Source organism: Pyxicephalus adspersus, chromosome 3, assembly GCF_032062135.1.
Source record: "Pyxicephalus adspersus chromosome 3, UCB_Pads_2.0, whole genome shotgun sequence".
Lineage (NCBI taxonomy): Eukaryota > Metazoa > Chordata > Amphibia > Anura > Pyxicephalidae > Pyxicephalus > Pyxicephalus adspersus.
The window spans coordinates 97,791,893-97,800,201 of record NC_092860.1 but is presented as its reverse complement, the minus strand read 5'-3'; the positions used below and the strand labels follow the sequence as shown (position 1 = coordinate 97,800,201).

General features: G+C 36.3%; 1 long non-coding RNA gene across 1 annotated transcript in view; it reads left to right on the top strand.

Moving 5' to 3' along the window:
- The first annotated feature begins 5,470 nt into the window (after window positions 1-5,470).
- LOC140327777 (uncharacterized) overlaps window positions 5,471-8,309 on the top strand; it is an 8,288-nt gene continuing 5,449 nt past the window's right edge. The window contains exon 1 of the long non-coding RNA XR_011920118.1: window positions 5,471-5,578. This is a non-coding gene — a long non-coding RNA (uncharacterized lncRNA). The remainder of the gene's footprint in view (window positions 5,579-8,309) is intronic.

Below are 8,309 nucleotides of genomic sequence, written 5' to 3'. Positions count from 1 at the left end.
TTTTTCAAGTAAGTTTTTCTCATGCAGTCTTGATGCTAGGAGTTCTTGAAGCCTTCTTTGATATTCCCAAACCACTCAACTCATGCTGATCAAATCCGTTACCAACAGAGTCCTCTTCAATTTCAAACTCTTCATCATTATTGTCACCTAGTTCATCACCATAATCATGTTCTTCAAGAGAGGGTAGTGTAACGAAAACCGGCACTGGGATTTCATCTGAATGAGCCACTGGGCGTATAGCCAATGGTAGACTAGAATACTCTAAGTTACATTTATTTTTCTTGAAGTTTTCACTATACAAAAGTAACAGTCACTGAAATGATCTCCTGGCTCTCACAAAACCCTAGGTATACCAAATGGCATCTTATAACGTGTTCCCTTTGTCCACATCTGTAAAACCTTAACACACTGTTTGCACACCTTATGAGAGGCCCAAGACTTATCTTGATCACCAAGTTTAACTTTGAAATATGCCAAATAGGCTTCTTCTACAAATGTGCTTATGACTGGGAATGGTGCCCTTTGACTGGGAATGGTGAAACTGCCACAGATATAACAAAATGAATCAGGGTTGTTTAGGCACTTATGACGAGAAACAGCTGAGCCAGACATGATCTGAAAGAAAGGAAATACGTGTGTAAGTAGAAAAATAAATTTTGCTTATTCACTATGTAGAGCAGCACACAACCTCTGACCACACTGTCTTGCGTGTAAATGAATAGCCTATACAAATCGACAATACAGTAATCGCATTTTTATGAGCGGTAGAGAAAAAAACTGACGTGATAGAAGAAAACTAACTGCACTTTCAGAATCAGCATACCTGTTTTATTGTAAATAAGCTTAAAAATTGAAGTCAACAAAAAATGTGTTTAAAATAGTTCCCCAGTGTATTTAATTATGTAGAGAAGCTGTTGGCAGAGTCATCTTCTGGTACTTTGCTCACCACACCCACCTCTTCATTCTGCATGAATGGTCTCAGTTCTCCTGGAAAGAATAAACACTTGTAATAGCCTTGGATGGAACTGATGGGTGGTCAAGAGGTTTATGAATCTACTGTATGATTCAAGCTGGCACATTTGGTTGGGCTACCCTTTTTAAGGAGTGTGTGTAGGCAATATTTTCTTTTTTTGTCAAGCTCACCTGTCAAGCTTTTATTGTCTGTTTGTCTTTAGGGTAGACTCATTCTCTCTATCTATATTGTCGCTGAGACAGAAAGCGATGGATAATCCAAATATGTACAGTTGTTCCCAGAACTTTAAAATTTTAATAGAAATGCCTGTGCTGGTGACAACTGCCTATACAGAGTGTTTTCTTCCTTTGTAGACAATACTTTTGAATCTCTTGTTGCAACTTGAGGACAGTAAAAAATAAAATCCCCCCAACAAACTGACAAATAAACTGACGGACATTCTAACTTTTCCCCGCTTTATCTAACTGAACAAAAAGCTACTGACAATACATAAACATAATTCAAGCTTTGCAATAAGTAACAATGATTTGCAAAATGCAACAATAAGTCAAATATCTAGTTCTAGTCTCTAGTTTAGAGAAATTCCGACTGTTAGCAGTGGGCTACACACTACTGCACATTACTGTTAGTCTGAATATTTTGCCCCTAGTATTGCTGATAATAAGAAGATTTTGCCCCTGAAGAAAGCAACACATTTTCCTTTTCTGCCTAAACTCTGCAGTGGCACTTCGCACTCCTACAAATTATATTCCAGTAAACATACACAGGGCTTTTATTAAAGGCGTGGGGATGTGTAGATTAGAGTAGGATGCAATTCCCAAATTCCCTTAAACAGATGGAGCAGTAAATTGAGCTCCAATTGTTTGATCTCATCCCTGGTATTTTGTGTGTATGCTGATGAATGCCCAGAAGTCATCTGTGTGCAATATGAACAGAAACAAGTTCCCTCCTAACTTTATTTCCTTCTGCAGGCTTTTACTGCTGAACAATACTGCTTTCTCATTTCCATATGCAAAACACATGTCTTGAATGGACTTTGTTTGACATCTACAAAATATTTAAAACACAATGAAATTATTTATGGATTAGATTTACTTCAGGCATCATTTATAAAGCTGTAACACAATATAGACCTGGAAGAATGTTGTCTCTGCAGTGGCCTAGATAGAAGCTCTTAGTAAAGGTTGAATCACCATATTTTAAAGCTTGTTGCAACCCTGACCACAGAAGGTTTGTTATGAAAGATAAAAATTGAACTTAAAAAAATCTAAATTAAATAAAAAATGAGTATGAATTTCATGAGTAGTCTTAATTCTTCTACCCCAACAAATCCATGCTCCCTGCCCGCAGTTAAATTCTTTCCAAGATCCAGCCATCAACTTTGCCAATCACAGTACAGTCCCATTCGCTTCTTTGGGATATTTCCCAACAAGGTAGATAAGAAGATATGGCACCCCATTGAAGTAGATCAAAGAGTTTGCATACAGGTACAATTTACAGAACAGAATTTACCTGGAAAAACTATGGTCCCCTCTGTGTGGACAAGACATGCTTATACGTTCATTCATTCCTACAAGTTTACAGAAGGTCTGGTACCAGTGGGTGCAGGTCTAGCTAGTAATACGTGGTCAGGACAATATTGTTCAAAGTACAATAAACCAATAAACTTGAAACGGTAGAGGGGTAGGTGATGATCTTTTCTTAATTTGATTCATTTTTTCAGCTTTACTTTACTTTTCAGTAAAGGATATACCATCGTCTCTTTCCCATCCTAATGCGAAATGTAAAGTAAAAATTCCGAGTTTAGGTCTGCTTTTACAACTAATGATTTCAGTGGCATTGTGGGAATTGTGAACATTTGTATGAAGTGTAGTGGATTAGCTTCAACAATAGACATTGATTAGACATAAATGGAAATAGACAGAGATTCAAATACTTGTCTTTTGCTCACTTTTCCAATTGAACAAATATTTGCTATTAGGATAAATCTGTCTAGTATGACTTTTGACCCAAGTCACTAATATGATGATTTTTTACTCTATTGTTTATCTTTGTAACATTCACAGGATTGTTGTGAATACACATACTCTTTTTCATTGCCACTATTTTTGAATTCTGTTTATATAGTGGGTAAAATGTAGTAATCTTTCTAACCATCTGGTTATTTTTGCCCTAGTCTCTTTATGGAAAGCAGTATAGTTCAAGGACTATAGTGGGTCTGCAAAACAAAACCCTCTGATTTGTTCTCTAATTTTTCATGTTACCCAAACACATTCTTGGGATACTTTTTCTACATTGCAATACTTCTGCTGCTTCTTTGTTCTAGGTGGTAGGTAAGAACAGCACCAAGGTGACAACCTGAAGCATCTGTAACACTTGTAGGTAGAGAAAGTCATGTTGAGCAGGTACTTATACCACAGCTTTTATATGCTCAGGATCAGGAAGTAGTCCTTTCCTATGATCAAACATGGCCCGGAAATGACAGCTAGAATCAAGTAAAGCTGCATTTAGAAAGATTCTGTTTTTAGCCCTGCAAATTTTACACAAGTCAGTGTTGAAAACAACTGGATGGTATAACTAATTCATAAGATACACACTTGAAATATAACAGGTCCTCATGGGTAATAAAGCAATAAGGTTCCTATATTCCTTACCCAGCAAAATCTGATGATATGCATTTTTAAGAACCAGAGGAGAAAGAAATTTAGCTCCCCTGAGTTCTGAAAATTCTTCCTCAATATATGGCAAGGGTGACTATCCATAATAATAGCTTTTATTGATTTACAGAGCTCAACATACAATCTAATTATTCCTTTGTTCTTCATCAAATAACATGTTTTTCTGTATTGAATAGTAGGGGCACCCCCGCCATTTTTTCAGTTGGGGTCACAGCTCTTGTTCCATCTTTGTATTATGCCAGAGCATGTACCATATTAGAAGAGTATTCTAAATTCACAGTCTGTATGGTGCTAGTAGTCCCTTGATGGCCTTTTAATTCCGCATAAATTGCAATAGCAAATCCTTTATAGTGATCTTGCTGAGTTAATATAAGGCCCTGCAAAAATATGAATACCCTACAAGAGCTAACTGTAGGGGTTTAGATACATTTTAATTGTACAGGTAAATCAATGGTTTTCAGCTGTTCTCTCTAGGTTGTACAGAGTTAGCATTACATCTATTGTCATAGTCCAATGGTTTGTATGTGTCATGTCTAGTGTAAGTGCAGGTCTAGTGAATTGTGAATGTTCTACATATCTGATCAAATACCACAAGGAGTATTTGCTAAAGCTAAGTGAACATATATTCATGTAAAACACCCAATCCTGCAGAATCCAAAGCATTCAAAGCATACATTATTTTTTCTGCAGATGATTAGATGTTTGAAGCAAGAACAGGTTCCCACTTGTCATTTGACATCACCTCACTTGTCATTAGTAAACTGCTTACCCCATGGGTATGGCATCAACAAATTTCCTTTTTTTTATAATTATCTATGGCCATTTCAAATAACAAATTGAAATACATTTCATGGCAGCTAGGTATTTACAATGTGATTTATAGTTAGTAAATGACCAGGGCTACGCAACATGTTGATAATTGATGTTTACCGTTTCCATCTGTTGTACTGGCAAGATATGTAAACCAAACAATGATGTTAGAGTAAGATTTCTTTGCACATCATTAGTGCTCCTCAAAGTCTCTATTGTGTGGTAAGGTTATGTAACTATCAAATATAAGAACCATTATTGTTGTCAAGGATAAGACCTCTAATATATCAAGAGCTGGAGTGATAAGAAGCTGTCATACACTGCATGTTAGTTGTTCATCAGTGATTTGAAATCCCATTGGGACCTGCTTTCTGGAAAGAAAGAGAGCAGGAAATGAAGTGTGCAATTACATTATAATATATATTGGACAGAGGGCTAAGCATGGTTTTCTGCATAATAAATCATTTCAACAAATGCCCTGCTTTTATATTACATAGATTCATTTATATTAAATATAAAGTAAAATTCTAGCACTGGGAAAAATGCAATTATTTTAGCAAATTTCATCATGGATTTCTATCTTTACTCTGGAAAAATTTTTTGGAGGGCGATTTAATTGTACTAGAGTAAAGCTAATTAAGAGGTTCTGCATGGAAGCTGAGCTCATCTACAATACAATTTTAAGGTAAAAATGATATCTACTTCTGCCTTTGTCCTTCTGTGGTAAGTGTAGGCAACCAGATACCTGCCTGTTTACCTAGCTAAGGTATTATTTTCTAGCACACACAGGTTAAAGATGCTTCCTGGTTTCTCTTTAGGAAAGTAAATGAAGAAACAAGGTCCCATTAAAAAAAATAGGAAATAAAAAATAGATTGATTTTCAGGTAGGGAAATTTTGATTCAGTAGACCAGAAAAACTCTTCAGCATACCACACAAGTATATATATCTAATGATTCATTAATGAGAGTCTAAGAGTATACTTTCCAAAAGGTAATGATGTTTTATTCCTTACAGGTTTACATAATATTTAAAAACATTGTTTCAGAAATTGTGAACTATATACAAACAGTTGTACAAACTTGGTGACCCGTTAACTAGGCAGTTCTGGTTCAAAAGGTAAATATCTGGGCCACCTCCACTGTTTATTACCCATCAGAGAAGGAAGTGTATGAATATGCTCAGGATAGTGACAACTACCAGACACTAGAAGGTCAATGGTGATTTAAGTTGTTGAACTTGACACTCATCTTTTACTGCTGGCCATCCAAGGGCCTTCAGTAGCAGTTTTGAATTTGCAAGTGTTTGCTTGCAAGTTTTACTGTGGTTACGGTTTTTTTTTTTGCACTTGGATTGGAACTGCTTTGTTGTACTTTATACCTCAGTAACAGGATGCATATAGGTTAGATATCTATGCAAGGAGACATCTGTATGTAAGGCATCACTCTTCTCCCTCCATTCCATTCTTTCTCTCAATACCTTCACCCTCCTCTCTCTCTCTCTCTCCTTCATTCTTCTCTCCCTGCTCTGTCATCTCTCTCCCCTCTCCTTTCCACTCTTCCCCCTTACTCTCACTCCTTCGTTCTTCTCTCTCTGCTATGTCATCTCTCTCCCCTCTCCATTCCTGGCTCCCATTCACTCTGCCCTCTCCCTTTCTCTCATCTTACATCATCACCTCCCCCTCACTCTCACTTTCTATTCTCTCTCATATTCCCTCACCTTTTTCTCTATTTCTCTTTCTCCTCTCTCCTTCTCCCTGCCCCTCACTTCTGTGTGTTGGTTAAATGTCTGTACTAAAAACCCATTCAACCCTTCCAATTAGTTTCAATGACTACCAGGGATTCGGGGTGATATAGGAGTGACTGACAGCAGTCCTGCTGTAAAAAAATGTGCAACTAAACTTAGCCTATTAGGTTCACTTCATTGGGCCTGATTTATTAAAGCTCTCCAAGGCTGGAGAGGATACACTTTCATCAGTGGGTGATCCAGCAAACCTGGAATGTATCTGGTCCAAAATTCAAAACATTTGCTAGAAAACAGCAAATGGCTTTGAAAAAATAATTTCCTTGTTTGCTGGGTCAGCCAGCTTCAATGATGAAAGTGTATCCTCTCCAGCCATGGAGAGCTTTAATAAATCCGAGCCACTGTGAAAATGTACCCATTTAACTTTATTAGAAAGGGTGCAGATTTTTTTACTACAAGATTTATGATCACAAGCTATGTAATGACAGTTTTTTTCATCATCATATTACCAGATGATTACATGCAGGATATTGTATATTTAAAGCTGCTGCACAAGGAATCTGCATCAATTGTCTCTATTTTGAATTCTTAGTTGTTAGTTGTGCATATAGTGCAAAGCATAGAAAATCAGCTAATATTTGTTTCACATTGTATGAAAAAAAGATAACAAAAGATACAAAAGACATTGTTGTCTTTGAGGAAATAAGAGAACAAAAATTAAATAAAATAAACAGGGAAAAGGGAGTTGGAAAAGGGTCATGGACACAGTTCTGAGATATAAACAGGTCATCATCCACTATTTTTTTAAATAATGTATTAAGATTTTTAGAGCACCCATGTTAACAATGGGTGATCACATGATCTTTCCTTAAAATTGTGTTTGCACGCTCACTTTACAAAGTGAATAAACAGTAGTTGTTGAGCAATGTGTTCATGGTCATTTTAGCCACAATAATAATTTTCTTTTTGTTGGCCAGTGGTGTTCGTACCCAACAGTTGACCCTTCGCTGAACTGATTTGGGGTCCCTGATGGTGAGAAGGTTTCAGGGCCCTTGTACAACAGCACACTTTGCACCTCCCTATGTTCGACCCTCACTGCTCAATCCAAAGTTACAATTCCACAATGCATTGTTGTAGTTCTGCCTCACCTTTACTAAAGAAAGCTAAAATAAGTTAATATCAAGTTTTAAACTATCACTTGTGCCCCAAAGACCATCAAACATTTCATATCACAAAGAAAGATGAACCTCAGGGATGTTATCCCCAAAACATTGATAGGTTAAACCACATGCTAATCCTTCTTAGCAGTCAACCTAAACTATTTCTGTGGACTTCAGGGAGTACAAGTTTATATAAAAATAAACATTCAAAATAAAAATATTTGAAAAAACTCATTCTGTTCCCTGCTTAGCATGAAGCTCCAATATATATATATATTTGGAGTCTACCACAGCGTTGAAAAAATATTTAAATGTTTTTAATGTTTTCCTCATTTCTTGTCTTGGTCATCTATTCATAGATGTGCCTGGGGTGATGTTGCTTGCTGAAAACATTTCAGTGTTCTTTCCTAAAGTTACCTTGCAGTATAGTACAGAAGTAGAACATATTCAGTCTAAATGCCAAAGATAAGCAGACTGATTTAAACATTTCTTTTAAAAAAAAGTCTGCAAGGTATTCATACATCTTATACTATCTCTAAAGAAGAACAGATTTAAACAGGGTTCAGATTTCCTTAAGGTGCATTAGGATGCAAAACTAGCATTAGGAAAAAATAGGACAAGTTATGTATACTGACCTTCTCCTTCAATTTCTAGTTGCTTCATTGCCATGCAGACTCTCTGGCTTCAACACAATTGAAGTCACTGACCCCAAAATAATATACAGGTCAGGGTAAAGTCAGAAGTGCTTTTCTGCATGCCTATACCAGTTCGAAAACAAGAAGATCAGTATGACAATTAGGTAACTAGCATTTTCAAAAGAATAGCTCATCAGTGGTGACCTGCATTTATATTTATGCAAAGGTTACTTTGAATTAAAAACGATCTTAAAAATAATTTATTTTCTATGCAATCCAGAGAAAAAAAAGATTTAACAAAATGGAAAAAAA